Below are 23,700 nucleotides of genomic sequence, written 5' to 3' on the forward strand. Positions count from 1 at the left end.
GACTGATGTTGGTAGCCTTGAGTTTTTAAAACCTTAGTTCAAGTTTTGAGCTTTTATAGGCAACTAGAGGCCCATAAAATTCATGCACTTTGGGGGGGGGGGCCTCATCCCTGATTGCAAGAGGGCGCAGGCCAAGCCAAGGGACCCCACTGGAGTACGATCAGGGCTGGGGAGGGACACAGGAGGTTGGCCAGCAGGGGAAGGACCATAGAAGGGCTCCAGGGTGTGTCCGACCCATCTCTCTCAGTCCCGATAGGCTGGACCCCAACAGCAAGCTAACCTACCTGTTGGAGCGTCTACCTGGTGGGCATTGAACATCATAGCAACTGGTTGGCTGGTTGACTGTCTGCCCCCTGGTGGTCAGTGCACAACATAGCGAGTGGTTGAGCAGCCTTAGCATATCATTAGTATATTACACTTTGATTGGTTGAATGGACTACCGGACACTTAGCATATTAGGCTTTTATTATATAGGATTGCTCATTGTATTCCTTTGAGTTACATCTGCAATCTTCATCTCTCTCATCTGCCTCCAGGTATACATACCTGTGAAGGAAAGAAAGAAAGAGAGATGAAGAAAGCAAGAGAGGAAAAAAGCAATGGAGAGAAAAGAGAAGAAAGGGAGATAAGAGTTTCCAGTTATATATCTCTGAAAAATAAATTTAATTCCTCAAAGATTGTATTTGAGAAGTGAATACAAACCCTCATTCACAGTTAATGTGAGATCAAGAACATTTTATTAGAAAGGGGGCCAGGCTCTCTCTGGCTTCTCATTGCATGATGCTGCTGATTTGTGGTGGGTGGGTCATGCCACTGACTTCCCCCGGCCTTAGCCACCCAGCCCATCAATAGGAAAATCAGGCAGTATGGTCTCAAAGACCCTTTCTCATTTGCCCATTCTGTGAGCTTTTCTTGCTAGTGTTGCACATTGTAATTGTTGATTCGAGAGTGGGAGAGAGAGAGAGAGAGAGAGAGAGAGAGAAAGAGAGAGAGAATTGGATTCTCCCTTGAGGGCAGGACTTGACTCTTGTACTGGTTTGTATTTCTCTAGAACAGCCCCTGCTATTGCTTAGCTCTCCACAGAGATGCTAAACCCTATGGTAGTGCTTTTGCCTGGGTCAGTTGAATAAACTCAATTTCTTGCAATTTACTAAGATCTTATATCCACACCCTCTCCTTTCCTCTCTGCTGCTTTACATATCAAATGTATATAGAAACAAAGGTAAGATACTTCTGTCTGGTAAGAAGAGGGTCATTTTAAAGTCCTTTCCACCTCATCCCTGAACTTAGAGGAATTTTTTTTTTAATTTAATTTGTTGACATTGGTTAATAACATTACATAAGTGTCATGTACAATTCTATAATACATCATTTATATATTGCATTGTGTGCTCACTACCCATAGTCTAGTTTCCTTTTATGACCATATATTTACCCTCTTCATTCTCCCCTTCTCCTCTGATAACTGTTACCTGTGCCTATGAGTAGGTATTTGTTTGTTGCTTTCTGTTTTATATCCGACATGTAAGTGAAATCATACGTTCTTGTGCTTTTCCATGTGACTTATTTTGCTTAGCTGCTTCTCTCAAGATCCCTCCATATTGTTGCAAATGACAGTATTTCATCCTTTATTATGGCTGAGTCGAATTCCTTTGTGTATATGTACCACATCTTCTTTATCCAATCATCCATCGAAGGATACTTTGGTTGTCTCCATCTCTTGGCTACTGTGAATAATGCTGCAGTGAACATAGGAGTACATATATCTTTACAAATAAATGTTTCCAGATTTTCATATGGCAGCTCTATTCTTAATTTTTTTGAGGATCCTGCATATTGTTTTCCACAGTGGCTGTACCAATTTACATTCCCTCCAGCAGTGTATGAGGGTTCCTTTCTCTCCATATTCTCACCAACACTTGTTATTTCTTGTTTTATTAATAGTAGCCATATTAACAGGTGTGAGGGGATATCTCATTGTAGTTTTGACTTAAATTTCCCTGATGGCTAGTGAAATTGAGTATCTTTTCATACATCTGTTGGCCATTTGTATATCTTCTTGGGAAAAGTATCTTTTCAGATCATCTACCCATTTTTAAATTAGATTGTTTTCTTCTTGTTGTTGAGTTGTACGAGTTCTTTATATATTTTGGATATTAGCCCCTTATTTGTGGTATTCTTTGCAAATATCTTCTCCCATTTGGTTGGCTGCCTTTTTGTTTGGTTGATGGTTTCTTTTTCTGGCAGAAGCTTTTTAGTTTGATGCAGTCCCATTCATTTATTCTTTTGCTTTTACTTCCCTTGCTTTTGGTCTCAAGTTTACAAAAGCCTCTCTGACACCAAGGACTATAAGTTTGGCACCTATTTTTTTCTATGTATTTAATTGTTTCAGGTCTTATATTTAAGTCTTTAATCCATTTTTGAGGTAACTTTGTGTAGGGTATCCAATAGCAGTCTAGCTTCACTCTTCTGTATGTGGCTTTTTCCCAGTACCATTTATTGAAGAGGCTTTTAGAGGAGTTTTCTTAAGCCTCAGCTTCCTCAGGATTCAGGATGAAACGACAAAGCTTGAGTGATTTCCTTCATAGTTGTACATAATTTTTCAGTTTCTTTATGTATTTACACAGTGTTCTTTGAGCCTCACCACAATCCTGTGTAGTGGTCAGAATGTTCATGTTAAACCCATTTCTAGGAAGAGGAAATGAGCTGCAGAGAAGGCCAAGTGCTTTGCCCTATATTTCCAGAAAGTAAAAAAGTCGCTCAGATCTGACACTTAATCAAGAACTTCTTACCTACAACTCCTCTTTCCACACCCAGCTCTCTCTCCTCACAGACACGAGATTCCTGAACAGTCCATCCCTCCTTCTAAAGCAGTCATTCGATTTCTCACGTGTACAGATTCAGGGAAGGAGTACAAACAAACGTCGGTGTTTTGAAATGTGTGTTTCAGGTGTTCTCTTTCTCTCTCGATGCAAATAAGCACGATTTCCTCCCTAGTTTAATACTGAAAGAAGGCAGAAATTATGATGCCTTCTGGATTGGGGTGGATTTCTGCGGGTCAGGAGTCAGATAATGACGCGGGGCCACAGTTTTCCAATTTTTACATTGACATCTGGTATTAAATGTCTGCAGTTTGCTCTACTGCGTCAGATTTCATTCCTTGGTGACAAATCACGAACTTTTGCAATTCTCCAGCCGAAGCATTTTGCTGAACTGCCTGGAAGCCAGAACATGATCCATGTGTTTCCAAATGCTCATTGCAAAATATTTGGAGGCCCTGGCTGGGCAAATCTGTAGGTGTGGAGCTATAACTTAACCAAGAGAGGGGCCTATCTGTCCTAGAGTTTCCAAACTCTTTGGCAGATCTACTCCTATAACCCGTGCAGAATGCAAATCAGCTTGGAGCAGTGTGGTAAACATCCTGTGCTCAAGAAATAATAATGAGTTGGCCAAAAATCTCTGGCTATCTCAGTTCGGATTCCTGTAAGGTTTGCAGGGGCAAGTTTAAATTTTTAATAAACTGCAGCCCTGGGCTCATACAGAAAAAGCATATTGAATCAGGATACACGAAGATATGATGCTTAACATAATTTGAAGGTAATGATCAAAGAGAAAGGTGGTTGGTTCATCCTGGTCATAAATGTTTCCATTCTTCCTGGCTTCTTCTAGGTAGTGTGAGCAGTGAGTAAGATATTCCTTTTTTGATGTTGTTAATCCTCACCTGAGGATAATTTTCCATTGATTTTTTAAAGAGAGTGGAAGGGGAGAGAGAGAAACATCTATGTGAGAGAAACACATGGATTGGTTCCCTCCCACATGCACCCCGACCAGCAGGGGGACCAAACCTACAGCTGAAGTAGGTGCCCTCGACTGGGAATTGAATCTGAGACCCTTTGGTCTGCAGGCCGAAGCTCTATCCACTGAACCAAACAAGCTAGGGCTAGGATATTCCTTTGATGGAAGGTGATTTTTCTGCTGGTCCCCTCTCTGTTTATCTTCCCTCAGTGTGCAGCAACATGTAAGTATAGCTGATGCACTGAGATTAGAGATGAATTCCACTATCTACAGAGCATCCTCAGAAAAGGTTTTGAATAAAATTCCTATTACTTTCTTGAGATGATGTCCTTTTGATAGATGTAAAAGAATTGGGGATCATAATTAGGTGACTGGGGGAGATACTAAAGTTATTATCAATCAGTTTGGCAGGGATGTTGACTAATAAGAATGGACATGAGTCATTCATGACCGGTGCTGCCCCACGGCTAATGGTGCCTGGCACCCAGCCTTATACTGACCACATTCTAAGTCACATATGAAAACAATTCATTTTTCTTCATAAGGTACCTACTTGGTCTGACTAGATAAAAACAAAATTCTAAGCCAAGTAATTCACAGATACTATAAGGCAAGTCAAAATATTTCCTTGGTGCTGGTTTGCTATACCAGCTAATAGTTTGTTTTCTAAAGCTATAAAATGATGTTCTGAACACCAGGAATACCTTTTAACTGCACAACATTGATGACAAAATATCCTTAGGTATTGTGAGTGATTTTTTTGTATCTGTATGAATTACTGACATTGTTGATTAAGTAGTTTTATAAATAAAACATTTATAAATAATTATGGTTCAGGAGTTTGGGAGTTCAGTTAAATTTTTGATGATAGAAAAGATCACCGGGAATATCTCTTTGATTGACTGGACTTTGTTTTACGGTTCTGTTTCTTCCTCAAAGTTCTCAGTGTAAGAAAACTTACATTCAGTAACACTTCATCATCTCGGATGTAATGTGCTAGTACATGTAGCACTGCTGGGCTAAGCACTGAGTGTGGGAGGTGAGGGTATGAGATGTATAAGAAACAGAAACAGTTTCTCTTTCCTGCCCTTGGGAAGGTTCTAATCTAGAATCTTTCCACGGAGCATTACACATACCATAGTTCATAGAATTTAGGATGGCATGAATTCAAAGATGCGTCATTAATTTATAGGCTACTTGGAAACAAAAAATATTGCAAATTTTAGAATTATAAAGGTGTCATTGCATGTAAAATTTATTCCTAATTTCAGAGATTTAAAAATATGAATAAGGTCATTACTGGGTTGTAGAAGGTTGAGACATGGCTGGTGGAAAAATACAATGTATGGATGGTGACTACTTTTTAAAGAGGTTTGAAGGGCATAATAGTTTCAGTCATTGTTAGGGGATAATAAATTATTTTTATTTTGCAGCCTAGGGAAAGGGAGAGCCTGGGGAGGCAGGGGAAAGAAGGTGCTCTCAAAGGGGGAGTGTTTCAGGGCCTCTTCACAGCAAATTAATGCTGCAAAGAACAGTGAGGGTGCTGCTGCAATGATCCTGGGCAGATGCACCGCACCCCCCAGCAGCCCACAGAGAGGATAGGTAACCTCCAGGCAGTTCCCGGGACCTCTGGGCTTTGCCAGGTGCTGTGAGAACATCACTTCCTCCTTAGATACCCACTGTATGGCCCATGGGGTCCCTGGGATTTAACTGGTATTATTCTGGCTAGTCAATCTGAGTCATTTACTTGTATTTTATGTTCTGCTGCAGCATCCTCCCAGAAAGAATGAGAAGGTTATTTATTGCTGGATTCATTTATTAATTTTGTAAAGGAAAGCACTGGTGTGGTGATTGAGTGTCTGGGTTCTGGGGTCAGTAGCCTGGGTTTAACTCCATCCCCTCAATAAAATTCCCTAAAAAAATGCTGAATTAATACAAATAAATAATCACAAGCTTCCCAGGTTACCAGAAAAGCAACCACAGGTTTGTACTGGGGTAAGGGCTGCATCACCCTTACCCCAGAGGAAATTTAACAGGCCTTCATGTTGAAAATTTGGGCTCAAAGAGGCTAGATAGAGCAGGACTATTGGAGAGAAGGTTCGACTCTGGGGATTAAGGAGAAGCCCCAATGACCAAATGCTGGAAAGATGGATTTCTCACACCTGGGAGATAGAGGCTGGTGCATTTTATTGAGAGGCAGAGATTCTAGTCTCGCTTGTCTCTCAGAACCCCAAGAGGCAGAAGGAGGTGTTACACCTCAATGCTTGGAGTATGATCCGCAAGCACGGTAGCTTGGCCAGCGGAGAGCTGGAAGGGCAGCCGTGCCCAGATATGGGGAGCCAGACATCAACAGTGGAGACATGGAGGCCATGGGCATAATGATACCCATTAGGAACTAAGGGACTAGGTCCTCCCCTGGTTCCTGGAACCAGGTAAGACCTGAGATTCTTATAGAAGTCAAGAGGATGGGGTGGGGAGACTGGAGGTTCAGAGCCAGACTAATTGGATATAGAAAGATAAAAGAATGTAAGACATTTCTTAATATTTCAGTTCTGTGGAGCAAACTCATACCCATTAAAAATTCTTCCACTTGCTATTCTGTATAATTATCATCATTATCAGCTCATTTCGAGAAGTAGTTCTCATGAGTTATGTGTGTCTAGTCCACATTACCTGTAGGGCTTGTGCTCTCACCTTTACCCCAAACTCTTTTATTCATACAGTAGTGGTGTTCCTTAATCCATCTACCCACTAGGCTGAAGTCAAGGATATCAGACCCACAAAGGCTATTCTCCATTGGACACTCATTCTCTTTTTAAAAAATATATTTTTATTGATTTGTGAGAGGAAGGGGGAGAGAGAGAGAGAGAGAGAGAGAGAGAGAGAGAGAGAGACCTCAATGATGAAAGTGAATCATTGATCCCACTGGGAATCAAGTCCACAACCTGGGCATGTGCCCTGACCAGGAATTGAACTGTGACCTCACTGCTGGCTGGGCTGGATACTCATTCTTATCAACTGTCATTTCCACTTTATCTGGGCTTTCTATCTGATCCTCTGAAAAGTAACCTGGAGACTTTCTCTAAAACAGCATCATAGAGCAGCCAGAGGCATCCAGTTGACTTATTGCTGGATGGGAGGGCTCATCAGAAAGAGGGGAAGAGGATGAGCAGAGTGCCTTCTCCATATTCTGGGTGCTCTGGATGGCTCCAAGGTGGAACTATGTTCTCTGGGTATCAGTGATGATTGAAACAGGGTGATAAGGTGGGTGGTCTGTCTTGGGCATCCTCTGTCACTCAATCTTTACTCTTCTCAACACCTACCACTACCTTCCTCATTCAAAGGTTGCTCTTTTACTTTTGTCTCACTATCCTCTCAGTTATCTGCTAACTCCTGTAAAAGTGTTCCAGTTGACGCGCCTGCATTCTGACAGGGGACTTTCTATTTCATGCAGGAATCCCCTTCAGAATAAGCCTACAGGTGGCATTCAACCTGTGCTCAAATGTCCCCAGTGATGCAGCACTCATGAGCTGAAGGCAGCTGACCCCCTCACAGGACAGCCCCATTGGTGAGAAAACACCTCCTTCTCCTGACCTGGGATCTGTTTCCTCACAGACACCACCCACTGCCTGTTCTGCCCTTGGAGAAGAGGCTGAATCAGTCTCTTCCTCATGATAGCATCTCAAGTATTAGAAAACAGATGTTCTCCCCTCTGTCCTTCTCTCTTCCGAGTTCCATCACAGGTTCTATTTACCGCCTATAGTCTTCACAGCAGTCTGTGGTCTGACTTGGGAGTTGGAATTGTCCATGATCTCTAAAATATTTTAATCTTCCTTGGGAACCTTGTCCTGATCTTGGAAGGAGTACCTTGACGGTGGAAAAATATACAAAAATAGAAACTGAGAAAAAAGGTGATGACAAGCTAATGTCCAAATAGTCATGAAAGTTTCCTTAACATCACTGCTTACTGTGGGGTAGCCCCATATGTCCTTGGTACAAAAAAAGTTGAAGAACAAAAAACCAACAAAACAAAAAATATTCTCATGGAAAAGGAGGAAGTTGAGGATCATGGGGAATTAGGAAGGCGGTATAATTGGGCAGAAAGCCATGAGACAGACAGAGTTGTAGGAAGGAAGTGAAAAACTATCTACACAATGGGTAGCCTGGCTTCCTGAGAAGCAGAGAGAAGGCGAAGCATGCTGTCATTTAGAAAGCTCATCACCTGTAGGACTGCTTAGCGAAGACACTTACCTTCTTCTAAACCATTTCCCCACTGGGGATCATTGGACATTCCTTGAAGGGTTGTGAGGATTACATGAGAGAATGATTACAAAGCAGAAGTTAACTTTTTTTCCCCAGCCTTTGTTAAGTGCTGGGTATTGTGCTAAGTCCCACAGGCATTATCTCATTCAATCCTCACAATAACCCAGTGAAGTTGGCACCATTATTCCCCCTCCCCCCCCACCTTTTCAAGTGAGAGAAGAACCTTAGAAGTATCTTGCCCAGAACCATCTATAATAATAAAAGGGTAATATGCTAATTAGACTGGACATCTTCCAGACATCATTCTGGACATCCTTCCTGATGAAACCAGGGCCAGAGGGAAGCCAGCCTGGGTCCCGGGTACCTGCGGGTAGCCAGAGGAGTGAAACAGCCTGGGTCCTGGGTGCCAGAGGGAAGCTGGTCCCGGCAGCTGGGGCAAGGAAGGCCTAGTCTTGCATGAATTTTCGTGCATCGAGCCTCTAATCCTATATAATAAAAGCCTAATATGCTAAGTGTCCGGTTGTTCATTCAACCAATCAAAGCATAATATGCTAATGATATGCTAAGATCGCTCAACTGCTCGCTATGACGTGCCCTGACCACCAGGGGGAAGATGCACCAACTGGTAGGTTAGCTTACTGGTAGGTTAGCTTGCTGCTGGGGTCAGGTGATCAGAACTGAGTGAGATGGGCCGAACATGCCCTGGAGCCCTCCCGCAGTCCCTCCCTGGGTGGCCAACCTCCTGTGTCCCTCCCCAGCCCCGATAATGCACCATTGGGGTCCCTTGACCTGGCCTGTGCTCTCTCACAATCCAGGACTCCTAGGGGATGTCAGAGAGCTGGTTTCAGCCCAATCCTGCAGGCCAAGCGAAGGGACCCCACTTGCACACAAATCTGTGCACTGGGCCCCTAATTATTTATATATATATATATATCAGCGGTTCTCAACCTGTGGGTCGCAAACAATGAAAATACATCCTGCATATCAGATATTTACATTATGATTCATAACAGTAGCAAAATTACAGTTATGAAGTAGCAATGAAAATAATTTTATGGTTGGGGGTCACCGCAACATGAGGAACTGTATTAAAGGGTCGCGGCATTAGGAAGGTTGAGAACCACTGAATTATATATATATGAAGCTGGGATCCACTGAATTATATATATATGAAGCTGAGATCCCCAGGGGTCTGGTTCTCCCATGGCCTGTGGTTTTAACCTAATGTCATGTCTCAGACACTCAGTTTTTTAGTTCGGTCTTTCTAGTTCCTGGTGGCTTAGTTTTGGTCACAAGTGTGCACACTACTCACTACAAGTCTTTATTTTAGCTGATTCCCTGAGTTTCCAGGATTCATTATTTCTTAACTTTGTTTGTTGTTTCCCATCCCCCCACCCTCCTTTCCATCTTATGAGCTAATATAAGGAGAAAATAGCAGATTATTTTCTCTAAAAGTTATTTTATCTGCTTTGTTTCTATTGTAGAAAGTCAGCACATGCCTTGAGCTAACACCAGGAATGTACTGATTTTCCATGGAGCCCTGCTCTGGGGATTCTCCAGACCCACCGACTGGAATCAGTGTCAGCAAACTTTCAATGCAGGTTGCTTTCCCCCATACTGTTTAGTAAAGTGCTTCTAAATTTTTTATGGCCATGAAGGTATTTTCAGCCAGGTCAGCCAGAACAGGTTGCTCCAAGTTTTTGAGTCAGCCCCAAAGCTCTGCAGGCTTAAAAGACTTGGTCACTTTTGTTATTGTCTTCCAGTTTTTGGTGCTGATCAGCAGCAGACAAACCTGCCAACTTCATCTCTCTCAAATTGCCATATTTTTGTTTTAAATGTGGTACTAGGTGGTTTGAATTGATGCATGGTCTGCTAGAAAGTTGATTGTGTCTCTGAAGGTACCTTTCTCCAATGAAGGATTGCCAAAAACAAAACCCCTATGCCACGCCAAGATCCATCTCACTAACCTGGATAGGACAAAATATTTTCTGCAGTATTTCCATACATTTCTCCTTTCTGCTGCTTTTTTTTTTTTTTTTTTTGCCTGCCTCATTTCTCCACACAATTAAATAAAAAAAATACAGAGATATTTAACAAGTTGCAAAGGTAATTTGTTTATTCTAAGCTTCCTCCAGGTGCACTTGATTAAGGATAGCTCCCTCAACTCGGAACCCCAGTGTCCTGGTAACTGGATGTGTGTTGGTTAGAAGATAAGATACACCTGTCGGCTTCAGGGAAGCAGTTGTCCCTGTGACTGCATTTACAGTCCTTATGCATACCCCTGGGATCACACTATTACAATCATGCTGATTCTATATTAACAAGCCTGTCTCTCCTCTAGAGAGAGATACTCTACGGGAAAGGGCCCAGACCATATTTGCCTTCAAATTTCCAGTGAATTGCATGGTTCCTGGCAGATAATTTGTTGTCACAATATCTGCTAAATGAATGAATGAGCATGATTCAGACAATGAAAGTTCTCTTCTGCACAAAGCATTGACGTGGTCTTTTGGCAACATTAGACTTGGAAAATGTATCTACCATTTAACCAGTGATGCATGAATACAGTTCATTGACCACATCCTAGGGAGAAATTCTATAGTTTCACTGCTTTAATCATTCTTTTGTGTCAATATCCAGCATGAAGTAAAACCACACAGGAGTTACTGAGTTCTTAAAGACCTCATTAACTGAACCCCACACACGAAAGGTCTATTTTAAATGCACTGCAATCTTTAGGGCTTTAGGCAGTTTTTCCTCTGTGACTAATAAAGTATTTTTCCTTGGATTTAACTTTTTATATTTACATTTTCCCCAGCCTGGGTTGTCATTACTTGTTTATATTTTATCTCTATTTATTGTATCTATTCCTCTATTGCAAACCACTTGAGTCCTTTGGGAAACGAGGTGGGATGTGACTAAATAAATAAAAAGACTCTTCTATGTCATAGGAAGGTGACTGGGACTCAAATAAGAGACTGTGGGGGAGGCAATGGAAGTTGTCTTTCTGTTTTCCACTGGTCCATTCCATGGTCACTTAATTCACATTGCTGCTTGCTTCTGCTAACTAATGTAGATACTGGGGAATCATACCTTCCAAAATAGTGACTGGAAGCCTTTTTAAAAAATAACATGACTTAGTCATGGCACTAAAAGAACCAGTCATTCCACCTCAACAGTTCTTTCCAGCCCCCCAAAACTCCTCGGGTTTTGTTCTTCAGGTCGATAGGGCTGGGATGCCTCATGAGGACATTCTTACTACTTCTTGGCATATAAGTTAATAAAGCAACAGCCTGCATTTCTGGGATCTCTAGGGAATATAGGAGTAGCGTAAAACCCTCAAGGGACTTCAGGTCAATGAGGAACAGAGTTTGGCACATGGCATATGAAAACAGTTGAACTAGCCCTGCGTTTGGAATAAAAACAACTGGGTTCATGGCCAGGCTATGGGATCTTGAGCATTTTACCTAGTTTTCTTTTAAATAAAAGAATGAATAGCAAAGAAGTTTATAGCTTACAAAACAATGTGTGAGGAATACATCTACACTAATAAAAGGGAAACATGCAAATTGACCATCCCTCCGCTACACCCACCAGCCAATCAGGGTAAGTATGCAAATAAACCCAACAAAGATGGTGGTTAATTTGCATATGCAGGTGTGGAGCGAAGACTGAAGATGACTGGACTGAAGACTGAAGAGGCTTGGCTTCTCCCCTGTGGCTGGACCAAAGACCTGGGTCCCAGGTGCCAGAGGAAAACCGGTACCAATAGCAAGGGGAAGGAAGGCCTATTGCACGAATCTTCATGCAAAGGGTCTCTAGTGTTATAATAAAGAGTGTTTAAATTTGATATAAAATGATGCACTTGAAAGAACTTCTGAGGCATATTGACCTGGATTCATATGTCCTTACTAGCTGTCGGGTTGGGGCAAGGTACTTGACATCGATGAGTCTCAGTTTCTTAATCTGTACAATAGGTATATCGATGCCTGCATCACAGAGCTCCTGAAAATGTTAGCAGCAATGTACGGGAAACATAAAGCAGAGTGCCTGGCACATAATATGCCCTGAATAAATGGGAGCTTTCATTTTATGATTACCCTAGAGCAGCGGTGGGCAAACTTTTTGACTCGAGGGCCACAATGGGTTCTTAAACTGGACCGGAGGGCCGGAACAAAAGCATGGATGGAGTGTTTGTGTGAACTAATATAAATTCAAAGTAGCCAGAACCGGTTTGGCTCAGTGGATAGAGCGTCGGCCTGCGGACTCAAGGGTCCCGGGTTCGATTCCGGTCAAGGGCATCTACCTTGGTTGCGGGCACATCCCCAGTGGGGGGCATGCAGGAGGCGGCTGATCGGTGTTTCTCTCTCATCGATGTTTCTAACTTTCTATCCCTCTCCCTTCCTCTCTGTAGAAAATCAATAAAACATATTTAAAAAAAAAAATTCAAAGTAAACATCATTACATAAAAGGGTACGGTCTTTTTTTTTTTTTTTTTAGTTTTATTCATTTCAAATGGGCTGGATCCGGCCCGCAGGCCATAGTTTGCCCACGGCTGCTCTAGAGTAATAATAGAAATCACATATAATTTAGTCCTGGATTGTTTGCCTATAGCCTGTTGGTAGTGTAGGAGTTCGGAGAAGAGGTACACCAACTGTATTTGGTGTCTTATTAAAAAGGCCTTGGGGAAGAGGAGTGATTTAAGATAGGCCTGCAAACAAGTAAGCTTTACTTAGGAGGAATAAACAGTAGTTTACTTACCCAAATTAGTACTCTGGGTGAAGACAGGATGGTTCAGTCAGGATCACACATCCTTCTCAGATCTTCTATAGCACCTAGCACTGGAGCCTGAGTTATTTACATGTCTGCCTGCCTCCCTGTGAACTCATGGGAGAAAGCAAACTCATTGTTTTCACCTTTGTACCCCATAAAGTAGTGGCTCTCAATCTGGTGACTTTCAACCCGTGAACAGCACTGGAAAGCTTCTAAAAATACCCAGGCTGGGGCCTCATGCCAGACCCATTAAATAGAAATCTCAAGGTATGAGTTTTGGGTATTATTGATGCTTCTCAAAGCATTCCAGGCATTTATCACATGAATCCCAGGTGAGATCCAATGCCTTACAGCATCAACCACACATGAGTATAGTCATGTGCTACATAACAACGTTCCATCAATGAAGGATGTCCTAATGCATGGTGACAGGAGAAGATTTGACTTTGGGTGGTGGGCACACAGTGCAATATATAGATATTGTAACATAGAAGCCCACACCTGAAACCTCTATGTTCATGCTGACCAATGCCATCCCAATCAATTTAATAAATACATATATTTTATATTTTTTTAAGAAGAAAAATCTTTATTACCTTGGAATTGGCAAAGATTTCTTAGACATGGCATCAAAAGATTGAGCCATAAGAAATAAATATTACAAATTGTATTACTTCAAAATTTTAAACTCCTGCTTTTAAAAGACTCTGTCAAGAGAATAAAGACAAGCCACAGATAGAGAAAAATATTTATAGATATATATCTGATGAAAGACTTGTATAAATAATGTTAGGATTAAGGTGAGCCCCCAAATTCAGAGGTCCTGGTAGAACACAAAGCATACTCAGGAGCCAGCAGTCAGGCAAATATCTTTACTTCTGCAGAAGGGTGTGCACACACATGGTCCGGGAGCACACTCACTATGTATATTTATACTAGAGGCCCATTGCAGAAAGATTCCTGCAAGAATAGGGCTTCCTTGGGCCTATTCCTTCAAGAATAGGGCTTACTGAGGCTGCGAAGCCCGCCGAGGCAGACTTTGATCCCTTCTCTGCTGCCTTGCTCCCTCCCATCTCTGCCACCTCGCTCCCTCCCGTCTCCACCACTTCGCTCCCTCCCTTCTCTGCTGCCTCGCTCCCTCCCTTCTCCACCACTTCTCTCCCTCCCGTCTCCACTGCCTCGCTCCCTCCCACCTCCGCTGCTTCGCTCCCTCCATTCTCTGCTGCTTCGCTCCCTCCATTCTCTGCTGCTTCGCTCCCTCCCGTGTCGCTGCCTCAGATCTGCTTTCGTCTCCGCTGCCTTGGCTCCATTCCCTTCGCCGCCGCTTTGCTCCCTTCTGCAGTGCTTGGCTTCCTTCTACACTGTCTTCAGTCTTCGCTCTTCGCCTGTGTATGCAAATTAACCTCCATATTTGTTGGGTTAATTTGCATATCACTCTGATTGGCTGGTGGACGTAGCGGAGGGATGGTCAATTTGCATGTTCCTCATCTATTAGTGCAGATATATCTACACTAATAAAAGACAAACATGCAAATTGACTGTACCTTCGCTATGCCTTAAACCAAGCCCACCAGCCAATCAGAGCGACTATATGCAAATTAACCCAACCAAGATGGCCAACATTACTTGTATTTAGGGTGATGCTGATGTAAACAAACCTACTGCACTGCCAGTCATATGAAAGTGTAGCATTTACAGTTATGTAAGGTGCATAATACTTGATAATTATAATAAGTGACTATGTTACTGGTTTATACTTTTAATTATTAGAGTGTACTCTTTCTACTTATAAAAAATGTTTGCTGTAAACAGTGTGCTGTGCCACCCTGGCAGCAGCCTCACATATCTCATGATTACCGAGACTCTTGATTGCATCATTTTCACTTGTGCTTGATTTAATTTTGTGTTGTTTTGTACAGTGAGATGCTATACAGGCTTGTAGCCTCGGATGGTAGGCTATACCATACAGCCTACCTGTAGTGCTAGGCCAGACCACCTAGGTTTGTGTAAGAGCATTCTAGGATGTTTACACATCCACGAAATCACTTAACAATGCATTTCTTAGATGTACCCCTGTTATTAAGTGGCACATGATTGTAAATGCATATGCAATTGGTGAGGTGGTGCTGTGAAACAAAACTTGCCAGAAAGCAGGGCTTACTGTGATTAGGCATTGCAGGTTCTAGCTGTAGTTCTTTCCTGACTGCTGGCCGGGTTCTTTGGCCTCCCTGGCTCTGGGCCTCATCTGCCCAATAGGGAGGCTGGGCTCTGTCTCCTCAAGCCTGGGTGTTTATGGTGCAGCTAAGCAGACACTGTCTACCCTCTTGTTTGGGGATCCAGGCTTAGTGGTGAAATTGTGGGGGTGCTCCTCTTGTTTTCCCCATAGATACACTTCTCTCCTCCCACACCGGCCTTTCTGAGAGGTGCACCAGAGGTGGTCAGCAAGGACATTTGAAAACTGTTTTCCTTGCCAAAACCGGTTTGGCTCAGTGGATAGAGCGTCGGCCTGCGGACTGAAAGGTCCCAGGTTCGATTCCGGTCAAGGGCATGTACCTTGGTTGTGGGCATATCCCCAGCAGGAGATGTGCAGGAGGCAGCTGATCGATGTTTCTCTCTCATCGATGTTTCTAACTCTCTATTTCTCTCCCTTCCTCTCTGTAAAATAATCAATAAAATATATTTTTTTAAAAAAAGAAAACTGTTTTCCTCTTTTTCTGAAAAAATGCCATGTCATTATCAATATGTGTTTGCTTTGCTTCTAATGAAGGAAGTGAACCCCTTTTATTGGAAACACCTTGTGGAAGGAGGCGAGGGCCTCTCTCTGCAGTCTGGCAGCTGAGAGCAGAACTGCCGGCTGCTTCCCACCTGTCCCCCTAGCCAAGACTGACACTGCCCCAAATGCTTTCCATACGTAAACCTTGGTGAAGTTTCCTATGGACACAGAGCAGATTGGGCCCCAGTCACTGTTTCTGGCCAAGGAAACTCAAACCACATGCTTGGATGGGAATCAAAAAGTGGTTCTCCCAGAGGCACAAAGTAAGCTAGTGGCACCTTTTGTCCTAGTCATTGACCCTTTCTCAAGGACCAGGCACCAGCCAAACCTATAAAGTAATTGCAAATTGCAGTCCTGAAAAACATGTGCACTTGGACAAGGACAACTGATGCTCCTCAAGAGGCAGTCATCCACTTTACCTCCTAAAAAGCAACAGAGGGGCCTGGGAACTAGGAGGATGGTAGTACACATGGGCAATTTCATCTGGCATCCCAGCTTCTCAGTCTGAGTGTAGGGCCAAAAGGTGGAGCACAGACAGGTCCTGTGCCCTGGTCCTCCTGAGTCCCGAAGTGAGTATCAGAGACCCCATTGACTGGGAGCCAGGCTGGATGGCCTCAGGTTTGTGAGAGTTTTGAGGAAAGGCATTAGGTCTGTTGGTGGGTGGTGGCCACAGCCATCCTGAGAATAAGGTGTCCTGCAAGGACAAAATCAGCAGCCTTAGAATCTTCTAGAGAACAGTCCCTGACCATGCTGCCCATCTGGCAATTTGTAAATATTTTCTGTCAGAAACCCTATTGGAGCTTCAGTTCAGCATGGTGCTAGGGAATGAGCTCAGGCTCTGTAGCCAGAACAAAGTCCCATTTTTCCTACCCCAGTTCATTGCTTCTACATCTAACCCAGTCATTTAACAGCCTTGGAACCTCAGCTTCCTCATCTGCAAAATGGGAAGAAACTTTTGCAAGGATTAGCTCTATAGTTAAGTAGTTAAATGAATGGGCTCTGAACCCGGGATGCCTGAGTTCGAAGCCCTCTCTACCGCAGTCCAGATCAGTGGCCTTGATCAAGTTAATTATTCTCTCCCTGCCTCCTTTTTCTTACCTGTTAAATGATGATGATAATAATAGGACCCACCTAATCAGATTGTAGTGAGGACTGAATGAGTTAATACTTGTAAAATCTCTTGGAATAGTGTCTGGTACAGAGTAAGCATTCAGTAATAGGATGAGTAAGCATTCAATAACAGGATGAGTTAACATTTATTGTGCATTACAGCCCTTCACACAGTGGCTGGCATTCCGGACATGCCCAATGACTGCTGGTTATTATGACAACTGGGACTATTATCCAGTCAGCCAAGGAAAGGAACATTTGTCCTCACCTCTCATTTCCTCCCTTGTGACCTCCTGCTATGATTCAAATGTGCTCTGAATCCCTGGAGGCATCATCCTGGCTCTGAGGGAGGAGAAGGAGGAGCTGTGGGCCAAATGAATGAGCAGGGATGTCAAACTGGCAGCTTGGAGCCCAGGCCAAGGATCAGCTGACCTTTCCACAGGAAAAGGAGAAACCACAACAGCCCTCACTTTTCTGAGCTCTCACTGAGTCACGCTAAGTCATTCTTGAGTCTCGCTCCAGGACAAACAAGTTTCTACACAAGCCGGAGAATGTATGTTTAGGATCCCAGGCTCTGTGCTCAGACCAGGATGATCTGATGAGGCTACCTGTGGGGGAGAGTGGGGTAGCGTGTAGGGGAGAGGGTTCTGGCTTCCAGGGGTCTCTAAACCCCTGAGGCAGCTACAAAAGAGGCTGGGTACCTGTCTTAAAGAGGTATATTCTTTTTGGAATCAGAGGAGAGGAGAGGGAGAAGTAGTCTCTGGTTGGCTCTTTAGCATAATTACTATTCTTTTTGCTAAAATTAGCCCATTTACTCTATAAATATTGGAGGGTCCACCATGTGCCAGGCACATGCTAGGAATGCTCTTAAAGAAGGTTTCGCAAAATCCTAAATAATTACTATATAATATTTTTAGTTTATACCATTAGTGGGTTCAAAGTGTGGTGGGGGCTTAATGGACAGGGAGCACACACTAGCTTTACAGAAGAAATGACTGGGAGTTGAGCAGTTGGTAATCCACCTGAGTTAAAACTCTACCTCTGCTACTCCCTCTTTCTTGGTCTCTCCACCTGTAAAATATAATGGCACCATCTTAAACAATTTTGTGTGTGAATTGAGTGAGATAAAACATACAGCGTGCTGGGAATATAGTATTTTATTTTAAAACAGTAGCTGCTTTTAATCAGTGAAAATCTGCATATGCCTGAAAATTTCATGTGAGTATTTTTTTTATTTTTTACAAATTACAGCATATTTGTAATTTGCTATTCAAGTTTTTGTTTCATGGATGGTTGCATCTGAACCTATAATCCTGTAGGCAGAACCACTGAATACTGTCCAGGTTGCCCAAGATCCCTGCACACATATGGCCAGAATGTTAATGAGTAGGGTTTCAATGATGGGCTCACATATTGTCTCTTCTGCCCAGACTGCCTAGCCTTACAGGAAGTCTTCGAAACCATCCACACAAGTTGGCTGCATCTTGAAGTTGGGGAGAAAAGAAGAGAAAGACAGAATTTCTCCAGGACTCTAGGACACTTTGAGTTCAGAAACTCTATGATTCCTCCTTTGGAAAACTCTTGTCCCCTCAGTGGATGAAGGATCTCCTGTATGATGAATGAACTTCCACCAAATTGTTCAAAATGCCTATTGAGTGTCAACTTGTGCCAGGCATGTGAATTGAATGTGCTTGCTTGCCATCATCTATAATTCCCATATAAAGTAAGAATGGCTGCAGCATCCCAAAGAAAACAGTGGCTTTAAGCCATTCATCACTTCTAGGGAATAGAAGTATCCTTGGTTCTTTCTTGTTTTGCTATCTTCCATTAGTTTCTTAGAACCTTGTCTCCATTTCTATTTTTTGAGATCTCTTCCTCTCTCTCATCATCTAGAGCCAGGCGTCCTCAAACTACGGCCCGCGGGCCACATGCGGCCCGCTGAAAACATTTATCTGGCCCGCTGGGTGTTTTTGCCGCTGCTGCCTGTCCTGCTTAGCAGCCGACTCATCCCGGGCCCGCAGTGCGCATGTGTGGAATGTCTGTGGGACAGTGAACTGGCCCCCTGTTTAAAAAGTTTGAGGACCTCTGAAGACTGTGCCACAGCACATCTTTGAGAGATCTTTTACTCCTCACTCACCTCCTTTTTCCCTGTAGGGTTATTTAATTGTGAGTTCTCCTATGACATTTAGGGGTTTGGTTTATTAATTTATGTGCATTGTATTGTTGTTGCTAAGTTTGGTCTATGGTGAGTCCCCAACTAGAACACACACTCTTTGCAGTCAAGGGCCATATATTTTCATTCTTTCATGGTCCTGATGTCTTTTAAGGGTGTCATCAAAGCAAGTTTCAAAAAACAACTCCCTAAAATAGGGACAAAGAATATTTGAGATGTGCTTGGCTGTAATATTATCAAGAGAATGTAGATGTAGTACCTCAACTTTCTGGACATTCCTGAAATACTCACTATTCAAAGTTGGCCTAGAATAAGATAGAATTATGTCTGGCCCTCACATGCCTCTCCACTCATCTCACAGTGCACTCCTCCTTGCTCTTTAATCTCAAGACTCACTGGCTCTTTCAAGTACTTTAAAGACTCTACTTTGCACATACTGTTCCCTTTGTCTGGAATACTTCCCTTCTCCCTCTGTCCCCACCCTATGCTCACATTAGCTCATTAACTCCCACTCACCCTTGAGGACTTCTCTCAGTTATCACTTTTTCAGAATCTCCCCTGACTTCCCTCACTAGGCAAAAATCTTTTTATTTCTAATCTTCTTATAGTACTGTTACTTCTCCTTCAGGAAAACTAATACCTAACACATTTGCTGTGTAATTGACCAGGACCGATACCATTCTCCCTCTCTAGATGGCAAGTTCCATAAGGGCAAGGCTTGTGTCTCTTTCTATTCATCGTTTCAACCTTAAGACTGAGCATGTAATAGGTATTCAATTAATCTTATAAGCAAATGATTTGACATAAATACTTGTGTTTAAATCAATCCACAATCATTTATTGAGCATCTATTGTGGAAGAATGTGATGAGACTTACTGAGTGCTGGAGGCAAAGACCAACAGTAATTAGCATAATAAATGCAAGAAGTTCATCAGAAGGCTGATGGACTTTGATATTCAGCAGGGCTGAAAATCTGCATATTATTACCTACTGCTGGCTGAACAGCTGAAGGCAATTCCCCTAATCTGCTAATCCTTTATTGTTTACCAAACCTTACCATTGATGTGTGTTTGCTTTGCTGAAGGGCAAATGTATATTGTAGTAAATAAAAAGCCATGGGTCCAGAGATTCAGAGAGAGTCTCCACTAGAGGGAAGTGATCCACCTGGTTCCCCAGGCCTTCTATATTTATATTTCTTGTCTAGTATATCCGTTTATGTCACAGCCCCTTCTCCAGATTCCCGAACCCTTGCTGCAAAAGACTGCAGCAATTGAGGATAAGGAAAAAGGAAAATGCTATGAGTTATTGAGATGCTAACAGCAGACAAGATATTGAGTGGTGGCAAAGTAGAGTAAAGAGCAGGCCAAGAAAACTGGAAATGGAAATTGAATGGTGTTATAAAGCAAGGCACACAGAATGGGATGGGCTTCACTAGGAGGGTGAAGGAATGCCAGTGGGGCTGGTTAGAGAGCTGATATGTTTGTTGCTATGTCAAATTAGTGGCACCACTGTGTAAGAGTATGTACATTAGCTATCTATTGCTGCATAACAAATTAGCCCAAAACTTTGTGGCTTAAAACAACACATTATCTTATAATTTCTGTGGGCAGGGTTTTTTTGGGTCCTCTCCTCTGGATCTCTCACAGGGCTGGCCCTGTAGTCTCATCTGAAGGCCTGATTAGAGAAGTATACATTTCTAAGTTCACTCACATGGTTGTTGTTGGGATTCAGTTCCTTATGAGCTGTTGGGCTGAGGGCCTCAGTAACCTACTGGCTAATGTTCAGAGGCCTCCTTTGGTTCTTTGCCTTGTGGGGTTCTTCACAGGGTAGATCACAATATGGCAACTGGCTTCATCAGAGTGAGAGGGCAAATGAGAGTGCAAATGAGAGTACATGACAGAAATCATAGTCTTTTGTAACCTATTCTTGGAAGTCACACCTTAACATTTTATGTCATATTCTATGAGTTAGAACAAGTGACTAGATCCAGACCACACTCAAGGTGAGGGGATTACACAGAAGGTAGAGATAATTGTAGGGTCAGGGGCATTTCAGATGTTGCCTACCACAGTCCATGATTGCTATGGCCAGTTAATACTAAAAAGAAGAGCAAGATTATTATGTTTATATTTCAAAGGTTATGAATTATGTTATGGCTAATTAGCAGGTATAAGAGACAAGATAAACTAGGATTACATGGTTCACACTCTTGCACATTATAAAAATGCAAGTGGAAGGGGAATTGCTGTGATTTAGCCTTACTTTTTGCTTGAATCCTATCTTAGAAAGTCCCTCCCCAACAGAAATCAAATTATGATAAATACAGAAAAGAAAGGCAGGATTTTTGAGACAGATGTACTCATCAAATTCATGCTTTGAGACTGGGGATAAGCATTCTGAAGAAAGTCCCTTGTCTCCAGCCCTCACAAGATTCCTGCCACACTCCAACACTCACCATCTCCATAGTCCTTCCCCAAACACTTTTGAAAATTAAGAGACATGCAAGTGACCATATGGGTATTTTATTGCAACCCAAGGACAGTATTATCATTAGGGATTGTGTTTTTTTGTTAACTTTCTACTAAACATGCATTGATTAGAAACAGATGACTAATTGAGAGTCAAGACTAATAAGATGACCTCAAACAGAGAGCAGAAAGCTCTTAGAAAGTACTGTTATTTCAATGATTCCTTCTTGCTTTGAAAAGAATTGTGTATATGCCCAGCTGGCGTGGCTCAGCGATTGAGCGTGGACCTATGAACTAGGAGATCATGGTTCAATTCCTGGTCAGGGCATGTGCCTGGATTGTGGGCTTGATCCCCAGTGTGGGCATGCAGGAGGCAGCCAATCAATGATTCTCTCTCATCATTGATGTTTCTATCTCTCTGTCTCCGTTCCTCTCTGAAATCAATAAATATATACATATGTATAAAAGAATTGTGTATAAATCTTTCTCCTCTAGCAGTGTTGTGGCTTCCCAGGGTTATCATAGTTGAATCTGATTCAGATGAAATTGTAGACCCTGGAGCATGATGGACAAAATTGTAAACGGATATCAAAGGAGGAATTCAGAATGATTATAGGGAAATTGTGCTTCCTCCAGTTGTCTGCCAACAAATACATTGGCCCTGTCCAAAGAACAGGGGTTAAACTCTGGAAGATGAGCTTGGAGATGGGAGGCTGCACTCGGGCTTCTGTGATAAGTGGGTAGCCTGCAGGTTTTGAGAAGAAGTGAAGCAAGCCAAATTTATGGTTCACTTCACAAATAGTGGAGGATTGGCTAGATCAAAGAGAAGCAATCTGGAGGAGCTGCCTCCTAGCTTTTAGTTTGAAGGACTTCTATTTTTATTTTTCACAAGGATTAGAACAATTTAGAATGCGCTCTCTGCCATAGAGTGGGCCTGTGAATCTTTCTCAGGAAATCCCTGGGTTCATTTAGATCTTTGGCCCTTCAATCTCCTACCCACAGTCCCTGGGGCTCTAAAGGACCAGGGGGAAATTATGGGGAAAGTGGCTAGGAGCTGTAGGATCTGATCTTGGCTTTGCAACTACTTTTACTATGTCAATTCTGGACAAGTAATATAACTATCTCTGTGAACCTCAAATTTTTCACTCTGTAAAATGGGAAAAATAACATCTACCCCACTCACCTCACAGTTACCGTGGATATTAAATGTGATGTTATAGGCGAAAGCTACTTACAAAATATGGTATATGAGCAAACCCTTTTACTATAGTCATATTCTCTTCACTGATTTCCTATTTACCCAATTATTTATCCAACCATTTATTCATATTATCTCATTGACTCTGCTATTCCTTTAGGGATTTAAATTTTTTGTTTTTACTTTCTTCTCTTACATTCTTCTTTGCTTTTATGCTCTTACTCTGTTCCTTGTATATTTTCTTTACTCATTAACTCTTTGTCTTGGCTAAATCCCCTCAGTTTCTCCCACTATCTGTCTTTACTTCCTAGCCAATTCCTGCCCTCCATTCCCTTACTCTGTGTCATGTCCATCTCACCCCTTCCCAATGCCATATTACATCCCAAGTTGCCCAGAAGCATCATCAAACCTCCCATCTCTCTATGCTGGGCTGATCTTCGCCCTGGGAAGCATCATGGAAGAGCCCTGTCCCTAGCATAATGATGATGAATTGCATTGCGGTTTCCTCATCTGAGGAATGAGTGTGCCCACTAACAGACTGGGATACTATGACTTTAAAATCCCTTTTGCGGACAAAAAGAGCTACATTTACTATGCTGAAGTTACAAGCCTAATAAACATCAATAGATAACAACTATATAACATTTATAATATGTCAACAACATTTAAGTTATTCAATTATATAAAATAAGCTCTGTGAGGTAGATATTATTTGAGGCTCATCTACAGTAAATAAACTTCCAGAGATTATGTAGCCAGAATTAAAAGCTAAGTGTCTGATTCTAAAGTCCATGCTCTATGCATTGCATCCTACTTACCTCCAAAAATTATTATTTTTGTGATGGACCAGGAAAGGGAACAGTGGCTGCACAGGTGAATCAATGACCTTGAGAGAATCTTGGAATGCAAGGGAACCAAGTCAGGAGGACTGATCTATTTCTAAGAACCTGAATGGATAACAGGGCATATGCTGAAATTGGGGATTTATCTTTCTTCAGAGTTAGGGTTGCCAGATCTATAAAAATATGTCACCCAGTAAAATTTGCATTTTAGCTAAAAGAAAAACACACACCACACAAATAGTTTTTAGTATAAATATGTTCCATGCAATATTTGGGACACACTTATATTAAAAAAATTATTCAT

Source organism: Myotis yumanensis, unplaced genomic scaffold, assembly GCF_028538775.1.
Source record: "Myotis yumanensis isolate MYYU_CA2020_CCGP unplaced genomic scaffold, mMyoYum1.0.hap1 SCAF_1, whole genome shotgun sequence".
Lineage (NCBI taxonomy): Eukaryota > Metazoa > Chordata > Mammalia > Chiroptera > Vespertilionidae > Myotis > Myotis yumanensis.